Below are 22,175 nucleotides of genomic sequence, written 5' to 3'. Positions count from 1 at the left end.
AACACAGAGCAGAGAGAAATAGCTTCTGTCATGGAACTATGTACATAGGGACTTACTTAGGTAGGCCTACCCTGCCATCAGTGGTGTGACTGAAGCATGTGTGAACATAGAATCGTAGACTTTATGGTCAGAAGGGACCATTATGATAGTCTAGTCTGACCTCCTGCACAACGCAGGCCATGGAATCTCACCCACCGACTCCTGTAACAAACCCCCTAACTTACATCAGAGCTATTGAAGTCCTCCAATCGTGGTTTAAAGACTTCAAGGTGCAGAGAATCCTGATCGAAGTAGTTTGAACAACAAGATCAATGAAGATGCAGCAGCAGAGGTTAGCCATTCAGGTACATATTCTGGATCCAGGGTGGGCTGGATGTGGCTTCACAGCTATTATTACTGGAAATAGCTAGATCAAAGCTAGCTTGATATGTCCACACATGCTGCAGTCGCACCTCTGACTGCAGGGTAGACCTACCCTATATTTGAGTTTGTACTTTCCCCATTGGCTGTATCTATTTAATGTGAAGTCTGCCCAGATGCTTCAAGGCAAACTTTGGAGTACTACCTATTTTGCTAACACCCCCATGATCCTCTTGTACAAAGCCTTTAAAATGGGGAAATAGTTTTTTCACATTCTGTGATTAATCACTCCCTGCTGACACCTTTCTTGCCCACTTTCAACAAGCAGCACATCATTACAGCCAAGATTTAGAGACCAGAAAATAGATTATAATGGGAAACCTGACAGATGCTGCTGAGGAGTTAATGGAATAAGCTCTAGTACAAGGGAAGGTACATGTTCCTTTTTTAATAAGAGTTGAAATTGTCTTGTATGGGCCTATGAGGTAACTGACCCATTGTAGCATGATTTAGATGTATTCCTAATTACTTACTGTTCACCTCAACCATGCTTCTTAAGCCTTGTCTACATGCAGAAGTTGAGTGGCATAGCACAAAGCTGTAATTATTCCAAAATAAATGCTTATTCCAGAATAGTGTGTGTCCATAGGGGGAATCTATTCCAGAAAAGCTAAAAATCTAACCAGCATTGCTGTGCTGGTCCATTTCCCCATGTAGACAAGACCCAAGTAACAAAGTTACCCAGACATTCCAGTTAGTGAAGTGTCAGTGAACGAAATAGAGGATTTTCAAAGTGGAAGGGTACTAGGATACTTAACTGTTCCTTGTGCCTTTGACAGTCAGTCATTCTCTACACAGAAATGTAGATTCTTATTTATGTCCAGGACACTATTTTCCCCTCACCTTCCATTTAACACCTTTCAGCATCTTCATAGCCTCAAGATCTGAAACTTTCTTGGGAGTAAAATGCAAACACTTCTATACTTCAAACATGCGCCATGCTTTATTAGTACAGCATTCCCCCAATATCACCTAGTCAGTCTCTACATGATACAGCCAGTTGCCATAGAATTATTATTGAAATCACAGATTGTGCCCCAGAAAGTGCCATTGGGGTGTTGCATATTTTATAGAATTCTAAATTCCTTAGACATTTATTGCAGTGCAAAGAGACTAGGGGAAAACAATGCATAGTGGTTTGTTTCCTCCATCCTTTACCACTGTTTCCTTCAACAAGAGCTAAATGAGGACCCCCTACCTTTGTTTGTTTTCTTGGGAGCACAAAGCGGCTGGCAACTGGGGTAGTTTTCTTGATACCCTTAAAGCAGTATTGTGGATGTATTGACAGGAAGATTATACTTGACAGATTCCTATGAGTAGCAAGGGATAGTTCTGATTAGTGACTCATTTTAAAAGATGGGCATAACCCTGGGATTTATGACAGGTATCTGGTATGTTGTGTGGCCATTTTCTTGGCCAGGTATTAAAGACAATCTGAACTTTGGTTTAATGCTCATTCTCTGTCAAACTATTCTATGAAACAATGTCTTATTCCCTGCAAAGAGGCCAAAAGCTATTTCTAACCTTCCATCAACCACTTGCTCCATTACTGAAGCATAATTACATTACAATACCTTGGTCCAGAGCCTCAGTTGGTGTTAGACAATGCAGCTATTTGCTACAGTAGAGCTATGCTGGTTTTTTTTTTTAAACCAGCCGACAAGCTGCCCCCTTGAATATAAGGAATAGCAAACAATACAATTTGAACTCATCTTCAATAATAAAAGCCTTACTGCATATGCACAAAAATAACCTAGGGGGGAGCAGGCAGTTAATATTTACTTATTAAGACCTGAACTGAAAGACAAGCACTATGGTGGGTTGGTGACATTAGAACAGGACGTTTACATCCAGACAGCTGCACTGAAGCGGAAACATTGCCGATGTTAAACTCCTTGACCTCACCAGCTGAATGCCAGACTTATACTCTCAACAGCCCTGCACCATGCATCTGATGAAGTGGGTTTTAGCCTACGAAAACTTATGCTCAAATAAATTTGTTAGTCTCTAAGGTGCCACAAGTCCTCCTCGTTCTTTTAACTTTAAGATGAAGACCTGACACGTTATAAAACTTACCAGTTGATATAATCACTGAAGACCAACCCACTCATTTTGGCAGAATGCAATTTATCATCTATCATGAAGCTGGAGGCATTTGTTCCTCACCAGCATCTCTTGATGCCTGTTCAGGCTGGAATTGAAGTTTTGGGAGAAGAGGAGTAAAAACACAAAACAAAGAATCCCCATAGTTCAAGAACATTCTAAACTTTTGAAAATTCAGCCAGCTTTATAGCCTGTTAAACAACAAGAACGTTGGGGGGGGGGGGGGGAACCTGAAAATTTCAAAATATGGAAATTTTTAAACTTGTAGACAAGGTGACCAGCTCTGGTTACTGTACATCTTGTCATCAGCTCTCCATCAGAGCTTTTTTACCCTGAATGGAGCTTTATTCCATTAGTTTTTCATATTTACTTGATGCCCAGCTGAGAGCAATAAAACTGCAACCCATGAAGATTCCACATTTGCTGCTCAGATTAGCAATTGTATTTCTTCCAAAATTTAGTAGCAAGCCGTTTACTGAATTCCACTATATTGCTAAAAACTCAGTTGTTTAAAACATTCCATTTAAGAAGCCATCTTAAGTGTTTTCACATCTTTTGTTAGATACTGGTGTAAATACAGATTGTGAGGTTTCAATAAAGTGTTCTTTGCTATTTTATAAACAATCATAACAGAAATATGCTGTAATGAATTGTCACTAAATCAAACTGTGAAATATATTCCTGTTGTACATTTTAACCAGCCAACAAACTCCAGGCAAAAACTCATTACCCTACTGATTGCTTTAATGTCCTTGTCTGGTAGAGAGACTGACTCCTCATTTAAAAAGGAGGACATTTGAATGGTATATTTCAGCATTCAAATAACGCAATTGGTATAATGCAATATCAAAATGTTTTAAAAGACTCTGCAAGACAGAATATATAGAATACATTATTAAATGCCATAGGAAAACAAGGGAACCATTGCAAATTAGGCTTACTAGACTCAGGGAAGCCTCACCGCTGAAGTGATATATAGGAACATTAGGGCTAGCCAGAGACCATATGGTCCACTAAAGCAATGTCTTTATAAATCTTGGCACGTAATGTCAATCAGTGAGGAAAAAATACAAACAGCTTCATTGAGTAACTAGACAATTTGAGCCAAATCCAGTCCTCCTTACTTACGCAAGTAGCGTCATTGACTTCAAATACATTAAGTCCCGCTAAAGTCAACAGGACTATTCATGAGTAAGGCAAGCAGGATTTGGCCTCTATAGGATATGCTTCATAGTTTAAAGAGCCTGTATTACACAACACACGTTATCCTCAAATGTTTGTCATGCCACAGTATAGGGGCTACAGTTCTATCTAATGTTGACACAGACAAATCAAGGTGAGCAGGGGGAAGGAGGCTCCTTATTCCCCACACTGTGCAGTATGCAATGGAAAGATATGGGAATAATCTTTTTTTCTAAACAAGTTGCATGGGGAGGTCATCTTCAGCTCACACAACAAGTGTGTTAACATAGTAAAAGAACTGTTGTCTCCATTAGAGAGATGTTGGGGAAAAATGGAGGCACAGACACTGGAAAGTATCGGTAATAGAACTGGTATTGGAACGCAAATTTTTCTGGATTCTGGTGCTGTGCCCCAAACCTCTCCCCTCTACAGTTGATTATTGCATTTGTACCGCACCTAGCACAATGAGGTCCTGATCCATGGCTGAAGATCCTAGGCACTACCACAATACAAATAATTATTACAGTATCACTTGAGGGCCATGTTATTGGTTTGCCTCCATCCCACTACACACTGTACACACACATTCTAAGAGTGTTCCTTCCCTGAAGATCTTCCAATCCAAATGGACAGGGGAATGTCATATTCTGGCCACTTGATAAACTGGGAATTGAGGTGCAGAGAAATTATGTGGCTTGCCTAAGGTAACATAGGTAGCACCTGTAGCAAAGGTGGGATCAGAACTCGGATCTCAGAGTACTACTTCCACCACAAGGCTGTTCTTCCTGAGAACAAAAACTGATCGCTCTTGACTATTCAAAGATCAAGTACCAATAAATGCTGATATATTTTAGGTCAGACTCCCGTACTGTGCTTCTTGAATTTCATTGTAACTCAGTATCTGAGGACTCAAATATTTTCATACACAAGAGGTCTGAATAGGCTATGGATTTATGTTTTTTGTTGCTGTGGTGATTTGTATTGTCACAGTTTTAATAACCTCATCAAAAGCAGGCATTCAAGAGCAATGTGGCACCTCTACATAATTTAACACCAAGCCATTCATAGCTTGTGGTACCATTTGAAACACTGCAAAAGGAAATTAAAAACAAATAGAAATAAATCACCACAATACTGAAAGTAATAAATATTTGAGCTGGGGAGGTGAACAGTGAGTGGAAAGAAAAGTTATTTCTAATAAAATGGTGAAAACCAAAGGCATGATCATGCTCCTATTGAAATCACAGCAGAATTCCCACGATCGGCTGCAGATTACTCAGAGCCAATGGTTATTGCAAAGAACAAGCTTACCCATTTGTCTAATTTATTAGGCCCCTAAAAGATAGTGTACACATTACAGCAAGTAATTAGTGTCAGCTAAAATTACACTACATTAAAAAAAGTGCATGTGACAAATTCCTCATGGGTGTAACTCCACTATTGCCAGTGGAGGGTAGAAGTCTAGCCCAACACACTACCAAATGACTGTTCATTTTTTAGGTGAGGGAATATCTTTTATTAGACTAACTCCAGATGGTGGAAGGGGCAAACTTTTGAGCTCCACAGAGCTCTTCATCAGATCTGGGCACATTTGCATGCTTGAGCATCATTTATAGGATGAAATTATGTTTCTAGTTTATTTGTTCCTGTTTTAACTGTGTTTTAATAAATTTTGCTGCATGTCCCTGGGTACCTTGGAAAGGAAGGCTTTAACAAGAGCCAAGGAAAATATAATTGTTCATGGTAGACCAAGTTACAGTCTCAGATACAACTCACTAGAATCAGAGTTGTAAATGGGTATGTGTTGATGGAGATAGCAAGAGATCTTTGCCCTGTAGGGCTAGATCAGAGGTGGGCAAACTCCTGCCCGCAGGACCGTCCTGCCTGGCTCTTGATCTCCCGGCCTGGGAGGCTAGCCCCCAGCCCCTCCCCCGCTCTGGCCCACCTCCCAGGCTTACTAATAAGCCTGTCCTGCCACTCTGAGTGGCATGGTAAGGGAGCGGGGGGGGGGGGGAATTGGACAAGGTGGGGCCCCAAGGGGCGGTCAGGTGATGAGGAACAGGGGGTTTGGATAGGCATGGGGGGCCTGTCAGGGGACAAGGAGCAGGGTGAGTTGGATGGGTGAGGGCCAGGCTGTTTGGGAAGGCACAGCCCTCCCTACCCAGCCCTCCCTACCGTTTTGTAACCCCAATGTGGCCCTTGGGCCAAAAAGTTTGCCCATTCCTGGGCTAGATCCTCAGCTGGGGTAGACAGGCATTACTCCATTGACTTCCGTTGAGCAACACCAATTCATACATGTGAAGGATCCAGCCCCGTGTTTAATTTATGGAGGCCATGTGTAACTTGAATTCATTTCAAGCTGGGACAGATGCCACCCATTCTCCATCACGCTGATAGGGCTTGAGCCAAAGCCCATTCGAATCATCAGTTATCTTTTCCACGGTCTTCACTATGTTTTGGAAGAGGCCCCAGGTCTTTCTCAACTGCACATTAGAAAAACAGAACACTTCTACATGTATTGTAATGCTGCCTTCAGGTCAATTGTAGAAGAGACTACAATAAGCCTTGTGAGGCTGAGTACCCAAAATCCCACTGGGGTCAATGGAGTAAAGAAGGTACTCAACAACTTTCAGAGTTTGACCTACTATATATAACATTGTGAGATTGTCATAAGTAACCCTGAGCATCTTTTCCTACTAAAAACCCACCAATGACAGCTCTCTGGTAATTACAGCAAGATACATCAAATTGTAAAAATCTGGAACAAGTTCAATTAAAAAAAATCTGCAGCAAGGACTCCATTAAAACAGCATTAGTAGTCTGAAAGGCACACAAAAGCAAAAAATTCAGTTAAGGATTAAGCCAATAACAAAACATGATTGGAGGTCACATTAGCTTTTACTTTGGTGCTTGCTATTGTGTATTGAAGATTTAATCCTGAATTTACTTGCCTGCAGTCAAGTCAGATTCTTTTTATTTTAATAAGGTTGCTTTAGTTATGCAAGTATTATGGGTCCAACTCAGACCTCTTGCCAGTGAAATTCAGGGTGAATCTACATTAAGCTGGGAGGTATGATTCCCAGCTTGCCTAGATGTTCCTGTGTTAGCTCAACCAATATAGTCTGGGCAGTGGCTCAGGCTAGCTGTGCAAATATGTACCCACATGGACCCTGTTACATACTTGGATGGCTAGCCCAAGCCACCACCTGTGTTACCCCAGCAACACTCCTATTTAAGCATGATAGCTCGAACAGAGCTAGCGTGGGTACCTCTTTGCATGCTAGGAATCACAAACACACACACACCCCGCTCAAATATAGGTGTACTTTCAATAGTATTCTGGATTTACACTGAAGTAAAGAGATGAGGTGTCAATACATGCCATCCATTGGCACTGCTATAACACTAGTTGCAAATGCAGATTAAGGGTTCAATCCTGCTGCAGTTGAAGTCAATTGCAAGACTCATGACCTTCCAAGTGAGCAGGATCAGAACCATAATTAGACAGCACTCCGTTCTGGGTTTGCCACAAGCCCTCAGCACAGGGCAGTGCACAGCCACCCCTCTCTCTTTGTAACTACTAAATTTACCTCCTGCTCAGCTATCTGATGCATCTCTTGCAGTGTCTCTGCTGCTCCTCTCAGTCTGTGTCCCAGTAGTGTCCTGTCTGGCCTTCCCAAATGACAGCGGCAGCCATTTTACCTATGGCAAGGCTTCAGTTTCACTGCAAACAATAGAGATGACAGACATCTTTACTAGGGGAAGCCTCACTTCCACATGCAGTTAGACTTAAGGGAAATGGCAGCCATCTTGCTGGCTTTAGCCCCATTGACAGTAATTGGAGATAAAAATCATTTTGAAGAAGCAAGAGTGTGTGAGTGGGCAGGCTCTTGTGTTTTCATGAGACAGGTTGGGGGGAAAAACACCAAACAAACAACCAGTCCTAAAGTAACTAGACTCCCAGCATAAGATTGGAAGTGTTGGAATCCCTGGGCCCAAGCAGAAAAACTGATAAAGTCCACTCTTGACATGACCCTGCAGTTTGTTTCCTGGTGGGTTAGCATAGCTAGACTGAGTGCCCAGAATAGAGATGCAGGTGAGAGCACAGTAAGCAACAGACCTACATCTACCCCTAGCAGAGGGTACAGACGCAGCTCAGCTACCGCTGCAGGTGTCTGTACAAAACAGACTTGCTTTCTCTCTGGGCAGGAAGCAGACCTCATCCCACCATGCTGAAATCTCTCTTTGAGTTACTTGCTGAAATGGGGCCCTTGTCCACCACCAGAGAGGAATCCCACACTTTTGAATGGAATATAGGAATTAAAGGTGTTAACAGCCTAATCACTGTCCAACATTAACTAGTTGGAAACAAGGTCTGGTGTTTGGTACACAGAGACCTCGGCCTAGTTAGTACCATGGCAAACATTGTTAAACATCTATGAAGGATAAAGAAAAGGAGGGAAAAAACAATACCTTACATTTCAAATGTTTTGTAAGTAAGAATCTCACTTTAACAACACCCCTTGCTCCTCTCCCTTTAGCTGGAAAGAGCTTTTAGAAAGAAAACCCACTTGTCTGATAGTCTTAGATGGTAATAACTGTCCTTTTGGATAAAAAGAAGTTAACTGAGATGGGCTGTAGCTGTTCCAGTCAATCCCATTTCATCCCAGGTCACCGCCTCTATTGGCTCCGGAGGAGTCCCAATGCCAACTGGGTCCCTTTCTTGGCCCATTCTGGTCAGGACATCTATCAGGATTAGGATGATGAAGGCCCCGTGTCCCAGGAGATGGTGAGGGAGGAGGCCCCCCATGATGGTGAAGCTTGGTTCAGTAGGCTCTGTCTAGTCTTATTCTCACACACACAAACACACACACTTTCATTAAGGACCCGAAAAGGAGTGATGGGTGGAATAGCCCATCATAATTTAGTCCATGAATTAGGCCTAATATAGACACACCAATTTTGGTTCCTTAATTTCTAGACCCATATTTTCCTGCTTACCAAGCAGGATCTCACACTCCTTCAGTTTATCAGTAGGCTTTTGTTTGGACTAATTCAGTTTTTCTTCTGGTTTTCTTGCACTGATTCATAACATTCATTTACTGAAAACAACTTGACCTACTTTTCCATGGTTAATTCTCATCCAACCATCACAGTGGCTCCCTTACAGCCCGATCAGTCTAAAGATTCATTAAGCCCAAGAATTTAGGAACAGGCCCATCCATTGCAAATACTTATCTAGGCCTTGATTTCTTCAGACTGCCCTCAAAAGTGCGTCAAAGCCTGAGCGAGCAGGCTCCTCAAATACTTGTCTGGAGAGGAGATGGCAGCTCAGTGAAAGCTGTTTGTGGACTCAGATGGCAGTCTACTTAAGTAGAAAACTGGGGACCAAGTTCTGGCTGCCCCAATTCAGCAAGGTATGTAGGCAGGGGAGTATAGGGCGGGTAAAAAAATTCTCATCAACATAATTTGACAGAAAATGGATTTTAAACAAAATTAAAAAAAGTTTAAGCTTTGTAAAAACATCCACACACACACACCCCCCCGCCGCCCACTCTCACACCCTGAACATCTGTTCTGGAAATACCACCACAATGCCTCATGCCTGTATTTTCTTCTCTGGACCACATCTCCCTTGATGCACCAGAGTCAGACACTCCATGATGTACCTCAGTGGCTCAACAAGAGGAGAAACTACAGTGCATCTTGGAATTCAGCCCAGAGAGAAGGGGATATAAGACACTTGAACTACAACTCCCATGAGGCACCATGGCAGGATTTCCAAATCCAAGTTTTTAATCACTTAGTGGAGAGAGTTTGATTTCACTGAAAATTTGAAGTTTTTCCAGCCAACTCTAGTGAGTGGTTCCGTTGGACTTTGTTTGTGTTTAGGCTTAGTCATATGCTTGCTAAAATTGGGGGCATAACTGCCTTCACTGGTATTTTGGTCAGGCCTAGAAGCACACACCAGAAAACAAGAAAGCAGATGGAGTCTCCGGCAGAAGTTTTCTGCTCAGATTCTGGCTATGCTAACGGAGGGGTCACCACATGAAAGTACACCTGACAGCCACCATGTACATTGAGGATTACATGGCATACACTTCCTGACTAGGGCGGAACAAGAATTTGACATTGATGAAGTCTTTGGCTAAGATTTCAAGATCTGGCCGAGAGACAGTCTGTGAACCCTAGCGACAGCAATAATCTGCACTCAGACCTGCGCAGCAGGAACTACTGACTGTCAGAATCTAGGTGCATAATACTGCTTTAAAAACCATTTGAGCAAGTGACAATGATATTTGCCACACCCCGAGATCCATTCAATGCTTGGAATAAAAGCCTTCTTGTCTCTTTCCATGCCTGGACTCTGCTATAATAAAGGACATCTCCAGTAATAATAATAAAAAAGGGGATGTAGACATGCTTGGTTTTGTGGCCAGCCTATGCTCTCGATTTCTTGCAAGGAAGTCGCAACAGCCTTCAAGCTCACTTAATCCTTATCCTTTCTCATGGCCTAATTTCTCAGTATTGCTGAGCACCCCAATTTTGCTGCTTTCATTTGGGGCTGTAAGCACTCAGCATTGCTGGAAGTCAGGCCATGAATTTCAACTACCCTTAAATTGTGATTTCATCAGCTTCTTTGGCTTCCTGCAGTATTTTAAATATTTTCAGTTCCTTGTTTCTGATATGTAACTAATTTATAAAGAGCATGTCTTGCCATTACCATGCTTTTTAGAGAGTTTGCCCTTTGGTTCCTGCATTTCCCACTCCATCCTGCTCAGTTCTGAGGGCGGGGGGGAAGGGAGTATGGCAAAATGCCTGGCAGATTACGGATCAAACCAGTTTGATTTTAAAAATAATTTGTATTATATTATCGCCCTTTTTCTTTTGGGCCATATGATTCTGCTCCAATCCATCTCACTTTCTGCTTCAAGTGATGAGCTTACAATACATGAGAGAGACACCGCTTTGCCTGGCAGAGCATGTGTGAATCCGACACCAAAGATGTGTCATGACTTATGAGGAGAGGCTGAGGGAACTGGGATTGTTTAGTCTGCAGAAGACTAAATGAAGAATGAGGGGGGATTAGATAGCTTGCTTTCAACTACCCGAAAGGGGGTTCCAAAGAGGATGGATCTAGAATCTTCTCAGTGGTAGCAGATGATAGAACAAGGAGTAATGGTCTCAAGTTGCAGTGGAGGAGGTTTAGGTTGGATATTTGGAAAAACTTTTTCCACTAGGAGGGTGGTGAAGCACTGGAATGCGTTACCTAGGTAGGTGGTGGAATCTTTTTCCTTTGAGGTTTTTAAGGTCAGGTTTGACAAAGCCCTGGCTGGGATGATTTAGTGGGGGATTGGTCCTGCTTTGAGCAGGGGGTTGGACTAGATGACCTCCTGAGGTCCCTTCCAACCCTGATATTCTATGATGTGGAAGCGTCCTGGTATGCAAAAGCAAAATAGACACTGTTTCATTAGCTCCACCACACTGATCTGTGCCAAAGCGAGCTTTATTTTCTTTTTAAAGCCAAAACATTTGAGACTTTTAGATCAGTTTATAATAGTAATCCAAAGGCAGTAACAGCTTCTCATGTCAGCGACTTATTACAGTAGATTTGATAACAGCAAATATCTACTAAAACAAAAATAAATCTCTCATGAAATGAATACAACTGAAATTATTTCCTTTTATCATCTGACATCTAATAATTAGTAGCAAAAAGTTTGCCATGGATAATAAGTTAGGTCCCATGACCTGCTTAAAATTAAAAAGGAATAAAAAGAATGCAAGCAGGAGTGCTGATTTTGTCTGTGGCCCCTTGGGAATGCATCACTACCACTACCACTATCCACTATAACAACTGAAGTGTTTTCTCTAGAGCTGGTTGAAAATTCTGCTGAAGTTGTTTTGACAGAGAACTGATACGTCGCTGAAACAAATCAAAAAGGGAAAATTTCAATTACAGAAATCTTGAAACATTCTGTTTTGACATTTTTGATCAAAACTAAATGTTTTGATGTTTCCTAATCAAAGAATTTTGTTTTGGCTTGGCTTAACATTAACTTCAGATCCACTGCACTGCCTTGGGCCCCCATTCTTTTCTATGGGGTCCTTCTCACATCACAGTGGGAGAGCAAGAGGGGAGACCCTGATGTCCATGGGCGATATAATCTGACCAGGGCTCTGTTTGTTCAGAGTGCTCTGAACAGTTACAGAGCATACAGGGAAGGAGGAGGCAGGAAGAACCAATAGAGATAACGCTGTAGAGCAGTGGTGCAGATAGGGCGGTGATCGGTAATGCTATTTGCAAGGAAAGTCTCTTCTGATGCCACAGGATCACGTACATTTAGAGCTGCATTCGTGAGACATTTGTTACAGCAAACACCAGGAGAACTGAAGTGTGCTTGCTTTGTGCTGGGACATCCAGCCCAGGAGAAATAATCAGAAGTTTTTTGTTTGCTTTACACAGACTTTGTAGAAGGAGGTAGGGAGAGTCAAATTATCCAAACTATGAGCTACAGGGCCAAGTGACAGATAGGACAGAGTGATACTTGGTGCTGAAAGGTACAACTTATAACTACGATTTCCTTTAAATGATTAAATTAAGGGTAATTGTTGCAGTTGGGGCTATTTTCTGAAGTGCAGCAACTTTGCTTACCTGTGAAAGTTGGCAGAGTTCAAAATAGAAATAAGATGCAATTTTCTACCAGTAACTAGCCATTGGAATAGATTACCAAGGGATGCGGTAAATCATCACTTGGAGTATTTAAAAATCAAGACCAAGTGCCTTTCTAAAAGACATGCTCTGATTCAACCACCAATAGTTGGGCTAGATGCAGGAATCACTGGCTGAGTTCTAAGGCCTGTGTAACACAGGTGATAAGAACTGCTCCTTCTGGGCAAATCTATGAAATCCTTCAATGCTCTGGATTGTAGAAAAATGCATTTTGCAATCTTCTCCCCCCCACCTCCCCGAAACCTACCATATTCACATAGAAATAAGTTATTGTGGCACATTGCTGGCACTACTATGATGGGTCCCACACTTTCTCTTCTTGTGTGTGTGTGTGGGGGGGGGGGTTCAGGGCACTGTTTCTTGCCCCTGATCTGGGGTATCAACTGTCCTACTAGTATCCCAGAGAAGGGGAGTAGACAGCGAGGGACCCAGGCCCGCCCTCTACTCTGGGTCCCAGCCCAGGGGCCCTAGGGATAGTAGCAAACCACTTGAACTAGCGATGCCTTCCCCGGGCTATTTCCCTCTCCAGCCCTTCAGCTTGTGGGGCTTCCTGCCCTCTCTCTCCACAAGCCAAGTTTCCCTTTACTTAGGGTCTTGGTCTTCTAGCCTGCCACAGCACTTCTCCAAACTCTCCTCTGCTTCCTTCCAAACTGCTCTCTGCTTCAACTCCTTCCCCATGTCTGACTGAAGCAGGGTTTTTGGGTTTTTTTTTGGATCAGGTGACTGGCTTCAGGTGCTCTATCTATAGCAACCTCTCTTCCCTCTACAGGAAATAAGACTCATCATCCTGGGGCTTGTATCATGTTATCAAGGAAACCACTGCAAAAGTAACTCTGGCCCAAAGTAAGTCAGTCTTGTTAAAAAAAAAAAATTATGTAGGCGTTGTAATTAGGCCACTGAAGTGGTTTCATACCAACGTGAGCTAAAATATGTACTGTGTTGCAGTAAAGTTAATCTTTGCACTGACACCTGACTTGCTGGAATGTCTGTAGTACAAAAATTTAAAAAGATGGAATGCTATAATGCAATCCTAATTGTTGGGATAAGCCTTAATACAAGAAGGGGTCAGGGAGGCATGGTGCTTAATTGATTTTTCTTGCAGAAAATAAAGGCAGCATGCAAAGAATGAAGTACTATGATATCAGTGGGAACAGTCATTAAAAGCTTATTAGTGGGATAGGTCCAGGCAGTAAGACATAAAAACAGAACATTAAAGGAAATAAAAAGTTTGCCAGCCTGAGTACAGTCTGTTTTTATTTTCCTCACTAAAGTTTCTTCTGCACTTTAATATGATTAGGATAATTACCATACTGTAAGGGGGAAACTTAAGAGCCTATTCAACAGGCAAAGATAAGAGTCTAATGACAGCAATGAAGAGCAACATCTCAAAACTTATATAGCCCAGGAGCCCAAATGAACTCTAGAGAAGTTCAGATCTGGAGCTGAACTTGGCAGCCCAGGCCCATCTGTACGGAGAATGATGACTTGGATTTTCAAAGTTGCTCAAACAATTGATGCCTAATTACTCATTTAATTGGAGCTGGAGTTAGGCATCCAAATCCCCTAGGCTTTGAAATCAAACAAACAAAAACATTAATGGGCAATATTGCGCCTTGTCCTGCATAAGCATGCAAGAGACGGGAGAGGGCACAAGGAGTCTTCCTCCTCCCTTGTGATTTGCTCCACCATAGGAGTGCAGTCTTAATCTTGGCCAATTGTATACCAGGGACATGTGAGGAAATAGGGGACTCTTGAGCTAGAAGCAGAAGAGTGATATGACTGGAGAGGTCCTTCCACACCAGCCAATGGGCACACTGCACCCTATTAAAAGTTTAATGGGGCCTGCTGCTGTACACTCCCCAGTGGTCCCAAAAGCAATTGTTTATACCGTCTTCTGCAGCTTTGGCTTTAGGCCAGTCTACTCAGAGATCAGGAAGACCTGGTAATCTCACAGATAATGCTGACTCCTGTGGAATTTTCACTTCTTTTTCTAGACCAAAGACGAGTCAGTAAGCATCAGTCACTGTAGATTCCTCTGAATCAGACCAAGTCTTATTCTTTAAGAAATTGGAGTGAAGCACAGGGCTGGTAGAAAGTGTTCTCTGATAGCCTTGGAAGCAGAGATCCTTCACTTATCCACAGAACAGGCTTGGCAGTAGCATTCTAACGCTTCCTACATTGCTCTTCCCATGGGCGGTGTGTGGACCACTGGCTCAGGGAGACTAGCCCTTCTGCCCGAAGCCTTGCCCCTTCAACCAAGGCCCTGCCGGACCCCAGAGCCCCCTCAAGGCAGCCATTGGCCCCCACTCCAGGCTAGGGCCCCCAGCGGCGGGAGGTGCGGTCCCATCCTCCCCAGCACTGGGAGGGAGGGCGGGTGGCGTGGGCTGGAGCCGCTTAAGAGGGAGCCATGTCACAGGGGAACTGGGAAGAGCCAGAGCGGGAACCAGGAGGGTGCCTGGGGGTGGAGCATGGGTGGAGTCACACCTGGCTGTTTGGGAAGGCACAGCCTTCCCCAGCCTATGATACCTGCCACCCATGGCTCTACCAATGTGTTTGACTTGCAGGAAAAACTTTAAACGAGAGATGGTAGGATGTCTCTGTGGCCCATTCAGTCTTTGGCCTCTGCCATTAAGAGACATGATGATTGCCTACTGGTCACTGTTATATTAGTAATAAAATGATGGGACATGCAGAGTTGTAGGAAAAGCCTTTACTGATCATGCACGGAGGCCAGTGTTTGCCCACCATAAGCCTGGCCACCAGTTGCATTCCCGAAATCTAGGTATCACACCCAGTTAGGTCCGTATTGAAACATGACCCTCTTTCTTCATTCCCACTCACACTGCAGTCATTTTTTTACTTTATTGCTGTGCCCACAGGAAAGCGAGCTCCCATGATTAGTTTAGTTAGCGTGTACAGCACTGAAGATGGATAGCACTTCGTATTATTAGTCATGGAAACTGTTTGCTTTCACTGATCAAGAGGGAGGAGAGTGGAGGGGAAACCAATATTTTATTAGTACAACAGGGCAATCAAAACCTGATTTAGCAAATATTACCAGGATGGTTATAATAGACTGAAACAGTGATGCAACTAGCCATAGCTTCATCAGTAGCAGGCCTTGTCTGTGCCCAGAAGATACACTGATAGCTGTCCAAAGAGCAGAGAATATCAGTGAGAAAGCTGCTGCCCAGCCCCTCTATATCTAATGGTACACCTACACTGCAAACAGCAAAAATCCCTTGGCAGTGGGGTTTTGAAGCCTGGATCAACCAACTCAGGCTCACAATAGTGGGCTAAAAATAGCAGTATAGATATTCCCATTTGGGCTGGAGTCTGGGTTCCAAGACCCTCCCCGCACTCTAGGTTTCAGAGCCCAAGCTTCAGCCCACAGAACCCAAGCTCCAGCCCAAGTGGAAGTATCTACATTGCTACTTAACCCCATAGTGCAAGCCCCATGAGTCAAGACAGTTGGCCCAGGCTCAGGGTTGTGTGTTTTTTAAGTGTAGACATACCCGAATACTTAGGGATTGTCTACTTGAGAAAGTTGCACTAGTGTACCTAAGGCTATGTTTATGCTATGAGCTACCATTAGCTCTCATCGAGCTAAGGAGAGAATAAATAGCATAGCTGTGGTAGCATATCTAACGAGTTCATAGCCGCCTGAAACCAGTGGGTACATAGGGTACGTACGCATACAACTAAGCTGCGTCTCCCTGCTGCTACCACAGCTACACTGTTATTTATACTCACAAGGGGAATCCCACCTCTAGCTTCTAGTGTAGGTACAGCCTAAAAAGTGTTTTAAACCAGTGCAACCACTTGTGTGGACACAACTTAAGGGCCAAAATTGGCACAAGAACAAATGGAGATAAACTGGCCATCAATAAGTTGAGGCTTGAAATTAGATGGAAGAGTGAAGTTCTGGACCAGTCTTCCAAGGGGAGTAGTGGGGGCAAAAAACATAACTTGTTTTAAGACCAAGTTTGATAAGTTGATGATATGATAAGACTGCCTACAGTGGCATATGGCCCAACCATGATGACTGTTAGCAAATGTCTTCAGCTGCTTAAGATGGAACAGTAGATGGAGGGAGCTCTGAGTTACTACAGAGAATTCTTTCCCGGGTGCCTGGTTTGTGGGTCTTGCCCACATCCTCAGGGTCAAACTGATCACCATATCTGGGGTTGGGAAGGAATTTCCCCCTGGTCAGACTGGCAGAGATTCTGCCAGCGGGGAGGGGAAATGTCAGGGGGGGGTCACCTTCCTCTATGCCACGGGCCATGGGACACTGGCTGGTTTGAAATAGAGTAAATAGTGGATTTGCTGTAACTTGAAGTCTTTAAGTCAAGATTTGAAGACTTCGTAACTCAGCCAGTTTTTGGGCCTACTACTGGAGTGGGTGGGGGAGGTTCTGTAGCCTGCAATGTGCAGAAGGTCAAGCTAGATGATCATGATGGTCCCTTCTAGTCTTGATGTCTAGGACACTTATTTTGGCTTAGCTTAATATAAAATAGGCTTGGTTTAAGACAAACTATCCAGAGTCACTAGTTTAACTAAATCAATTTTAAAATGGATTTGAGTTAAGCCAGTGTAGCTTAAGCAAGGCCTTAGTAAACACTCAGGAGTTAGTTTACTCCCAAGAGAGAATAGTGCTTGTATTAGCTACATGAACACCCAGCTGAGCCAAAGTCTGCTCAGACTCTTGAAAACCACTTCACACTGGTCATGGTGAGCAGCTTAACACGAGTCACGCACAAATCACCATTCCTTCAGCTCATTTGCCAAGTCCATGCAGTAAAGGTTAGGATTGTATGGCTGTCCAAAGGAGGCATTCTTAAATTGACTGTTAAGACTTGTGGCATAGTCAAGGTAATTGTAATTTGAAGCGTTTTATTCTGTTCTATTTTACTTTTAATAGTTGTTAGCATCCTCCCCATGACAGAGACCCTAGGATAAACCTGGAAGTTTTCTGGGTTGTTTTCTTTTCTTTTTTTTAATTTAAAAACCAGGTACATTTAGGGCCTTTCTTACTTGATTCCATCATAGTACCCTCTCCATGCCATGTTTTTTCCAGTCTGCTGAGAAAGAGAAACATTTCGATTCTACATCAGAGAGGGTTTTAAACTACCCTTGTAACAGACCTATGGGCCAGTGCCTTACCTCTTTCTGAATGGTGCAGTTGCTGCCTCAGTGTCTCTCCAGCAGATAGGATAGCTTGTCCCTCAAGTCAAAGCAGAAAACGTCCTCCCCTTCTGGGTTCTAAAAGAGTTCCACAAATGAGAAGTTTCTGCACCCCAATCCAGACAAAACAAAGGAATAAAAAGAAGATGGCTTGCTCCAGCCAGTCTCCCTCCAGAGAAGCAAAAACTAGGCCACTCCAGTAATCACATCCTACTTCTCCCTCTGCTACTTGCTCGATCCTACTGCTCAGTAGATTTGAATCCTTTCATGAGCCTTCTCCAAAGGCACTGCCTTCTTCCCTCCCTCAGCAAACACAGGCTGGTCACACACCAAGCCTCTTTGGGACATAATTGGCCCCAGCTGGTCTCCTTCCTACCTCATTCATGACCTGAATTAACCTCTTCCCTGCTCTCCAAGTGTATCAGGTTTCTGTGACCACCCACAAGACTTTAGGGAACAAAATGTGCAGCCCAATCTTGCCCCCATGGACTTCAGAAGGATCCAGCCCTTGTTGTAAAACTGAAAATGAATGCATCAAGGCTATTAAAGGTAGAACAAAAATATTTGGTGGGAGCAGAGTTTGGTCAATGCTAAGCTCTTTTGAAAATCCCATCCTAAATATCTGATCCAAATACAATTTCTCCCATTGAAAATGCCTCTCACCCACTCTTAGGCTGCCTTTGGACAATATAATTATGAATGAGATTCTTAAGCAAACAGAATTATTCTATGTATGCACTGCAGTTGTAGCCATTTCAATGTAATACTCAGCAGATAGTTTAAGACATAAGTAGTATTTCCAGATATTTAACATTAAAATGTAAATTTGTTTATCTACAAATGATGTAGATCTTAACATGTAACAATTTGAATAGTGTTTATTCTTTTCTCAATTGTTAGCTGTGGACTTTCATTGTAGGGATTATAATGGTTTTCTTTTGGCTTTAGCCCTATTTCTGTGCAGGATAATTGGGTTATTGTGATTTAAACAGACTTGGAGTTTATATATTTTAAAACAGCAAGGGAGGGAAGGAAAGTGACATTTCTGGAAGAGGCAGCAGTCATATGATAAGCAAGTGCAAGGAGAAGACAAGTGGTGTTTTAGTCAGATCGTTTGAAGTTAGTGCATAAAATTAATAATATATCAGCAGGTTCACTGCCTGTGGAGAGGTTACTAGAGGTCTTTGTTTTAAAAATCCTTGCTGCTTAATATATCCTTCAGGGTGAAGCAATGTGCCAGGAATTCATAAACCATATTGGCATTGCTCTCTCTTTTCAAGTGGTCTCTTTTCCAGACTGTCTGTGGCACCAGACGCAGAGAGGAGAGAATAATAGATTCTAGAATCCCTGTAGAATATGGGTTTCATAGAGAAAGCAGATTGATAAGGGGCTCGCGTACTCCCAGCTCAGGGAGGTCTGATACCAGGGGACTAGTTTTTGTTATTAAAAAAAAGAAGAAGAAAGAAAGACAAAGAGAACTATTAGGCTACCAGCATCCAGTGCAGTTATTGATGGGAAAGGGACTAGCGAGAAGGGTAAATGGATGGTTGGAACAAAAAGCTGATGGCACACAAAGCATTAAAGGCCATAACGTGAGGAAACTAAGGCAACATCTACACAGCACACCACTGGCGGTGCCGTGTAGTGCACATGTAGCGACGCACTGCAGGGAAAAGCAAGCTGCATCCACACTGTCACACGTAGCTACACATGCCAGGGAAAGGCTCTGGCAGGGAGGAGGCAGTGGGGAAAGGCTCTGACAGTGGGGAGACAAAAGGACACTGCTGCTAAAAATGGCAGTGCAGGCGGGGAGAGGCACTGCTTGGTCATGTAGAGAGGAGAGCCATATAGAGGACATGCTATAAGGTTCTGGCGTGTCTTTATTTGCCAAAATAGTGCCTACTCATCTTCACTGCTACTTATACCCGTGCTAGGGGGGCATGCAGCATATGTACTCTGACCACCACCAGAAGGAGAGTAGATATATGCTCATTGCAACGTGTTTAAGTTGCCTCTGTTCAGAGAGATCCCTACTTTTCATAGCCCTTTTCTGGATCTCTAAAGAGAGTGAAGTGATGGCACAGTAGCAGAGCGCGGTACATAGCATGAGGATTTTGTTCAAATGGCTGACATCAAGAGATTCTGAAAGTCAAGTATCTTTCAGTCCAAAGTGGGGAAAAAACCCACGGCAGCATCAGGAGGAAGGATGCTCTCATTAATACACTGGAGTCAGACTCAAGAAATGGGGGTTCAATTCTGAGTTCTGCTGCAGACTTTCTGTGTGCCATTGTCACTTGATTTCAATGGGAGTTAGGCACCTAAATACCTTTGAAAATCTGGCCTTAATCTCTCTCTGATGCAATTCCCTATCTGTAAAATGGGATTTTCCCCTGCCTCACGGGGTAGTGGGAGGATAAATAGATAAATGATTGGGAGGTGCTCAAATACTCCAGTAATAAAAACTGCATATGCACCAACTGTAGACAACTGGACGAAGGTCCAAAAAGAGCAATGAGCAGCACATTTTGTCAGACCCATTTTGCAAAGACACAAACTGAGCGATTCAAAGACTTGTCCATAGTTACACAGTAAGTCATTAACTGAACCAAAAATAGAAGCCAGATGCCCCTGTTCCACGCACCCTAACCTGATGTATTCTTTCAAATAATTCAGCAAATCCCCTTACAACGGTGTATATGGCTCTCCTCTCTACATGACCAAGCAGTGCCTCTCCCCGCCTGCACTGCCATTTTTAGCAGCAGTGTCCTTTTGTCTCCCCACTGTCAGAGCCTTTCCCCACTGCCTCCTCCCTGCCAGAGCCTTTCCCTGGCATGTGTAGCTACGTGCTACAGTGTGGATGCAGCTTGCTTTTCCCTGCAGTGCGTCGCTACATGTGCACTACACGGCACCGCCAAATCACCTTTTTCTAAGATGTCAGATGCAAATCACCACCACTGCAACTACTTTGAGAGCGGAGAGGCATACACTGTTGTTAGAAAAACCGCAGGACTTCTAGTATCCACGGTGGAAGAGGGAGCCCTGGAGAGAACAGGGAGAAATGATTTCCAGCTCCGTGGGACAGCCTAACATGCTCTGTAAAAATCATATGCCATCTTGCAACAGTCATGAAAATAAGGGCTGTTCCCTATGTACATGTCTTCCTTTGTGATGCTGTCTGGCATCCACCTCTAGATCAATGCACTCACAAGCCTTCTACTACCCACACGTTCCATCGGTAGGAAAACACCCTGGTTTTGGTCATTATCATTTTCTCCTCAGAAATATGCGTATGTGGAGAGAGAGAGAGAATGCATAATGCACTAGCCTAGTAATATTGTCAGCTACAGATACTGTAGCTGGGAGTTAGAATTTAAATGAACACAAAGACTAAACTGACAAGTAGAGACAACATTTCTCAGACATGCGCTAGTCTGTGAAATTTTTTGCATAAATTGGGAGATCTAGTGGAGCTCCACTGGCATAGAAATTGGTTTGAAAAAAAAACCCAATATTTGATTTTCATTTTATAGCACTGGAATGAAGGGAGGGGTTGGGCGGAGCTGGTTTGTTTGAGATCCAAGAGCAGGACTGTTTTATGTGTGTGATGTCACTCAGCGGGCGGGGGGCGGGGAGATGTAGCCAAAAGAGCATCAGCAGAGTAGCACCCAAAGCAACTATATGAAGAGCAGTGGTGAATGAGTGTGAAAAAGGCTCAGCGTGGAGGAACAACCTAATCTTTGAATCCCATTATCAATCATAGAATCATAGAATATCAGAGTTGGGAGGGACCTCAGGAGGTCATCTAGTCCAACCCCCTGCTCAAAGCAGGAGCAATCCCCAATACTGTATATCTGTCTACTTATGTGGCCTGCCCAGGATCAGCTCCAGCATTTTTGCCTCCCTAAGTGGCAAAAAAAACCCCAAACTTGCTGCCGAACTGGAAGGCGGAATCCTGCCTGCCGAACATGGAGGCAGAGGGAAGAAGAGCCGCGTCCCCGCCGCCGAATTGCTGCCGAGCGCGAAACACACCGTGATGGAGTGGCCGCCGAATTACCGCCGCCACCGCCCCAGAGCCCAAAGTCCTGCCAACCCTTTACATTTGCCACCCCAGGCACCTGCTTGGTTCGCTGGTGCCTGGAGCCGGCCCTGGGCCTGCCATCATTGTAGTATTTTACCACCTCACCCCCATTAATGTCTTTATCAGCACAACACACCATTATGATGTTCTCTATACAGATGGGGAACAGTGGCACAGAAAGACTACATGGAATGGAGAAAGGTCGCTCAAGGGGTCTGTAGTAAAACTGAATCTAGGTTTAAAATCCTGGCCCCATTGAAATCAAGGATAAAATGTCATGGACTTCAAGGGAACCAGGATTTCACCCTAGGTCTCTTGCATCCCAGTCTGATGCCTTAACCACAAGCCTATCTTTCTTCCCAGCATGAACTTTTTTGTTCTGCAAAATTGGTTTAGAAATCCTGCTAGAACAGCCTCTTGGCTAAGATTTCAGCTCTTCCAGGCCCAGCCAAAATCCAGAGGTGCAGACATGAC

The 22,175-nt window shown here is 43.5% G+C and overlaps 1 long non-coding RNA gene across 3 annotated transcripts in view; it reads right to left on the bottom strand.

Annotated features, from left to right (window-relative positions):
* The window catches only part of LOC119843838, an 87,763-nt gene extending 69,776 nt beyond the window's left edge, over positions 1-17,987 (bottom strand). For 2 of the 3 annotated variants that reach the window (XR_006275874.1, XR_006275873.1), the window contains exons 1-3: positions 17,603-17,987; positions 7,296-7,429; positions 2,497-2,611 (exon numbers count right to left, since the gene is read on the bottom strand). This is a non-coding gene — a long non-coding RNA (uncharacterized LOC119843838). The remainder of the gene's footprint in view (positions 1-2,496; positions 2,612-7,295; positions 7,430-17,602) is intronic. The other variant, XR_005289057.2, reaches the window with a different exon arrangement.
* Between the last annotated feature and the right edge of the window lie 4,188 nt (positions 17,988-22,175).

The sequence above is a fragment of the Dermochelys coriacea genome, chromosome 15 (genome assembly GCF_009764565.3).
Source record: "Dermochelys coriacea isolate rDerCor1 chromosome 15, rDerCor1.pri.v4, whole genome shotgun sequence".
Lineage (NCBI taxonomy): Eukaryota > Metazoa > Chordata > Testudines > Dermochelyidae > Dermochelys > Dermochelys coriacea.
Note: the sequence above shows the minus strand (reverse complement) of the source record. Positions and strands in the feature narration are given on the sequence as shown.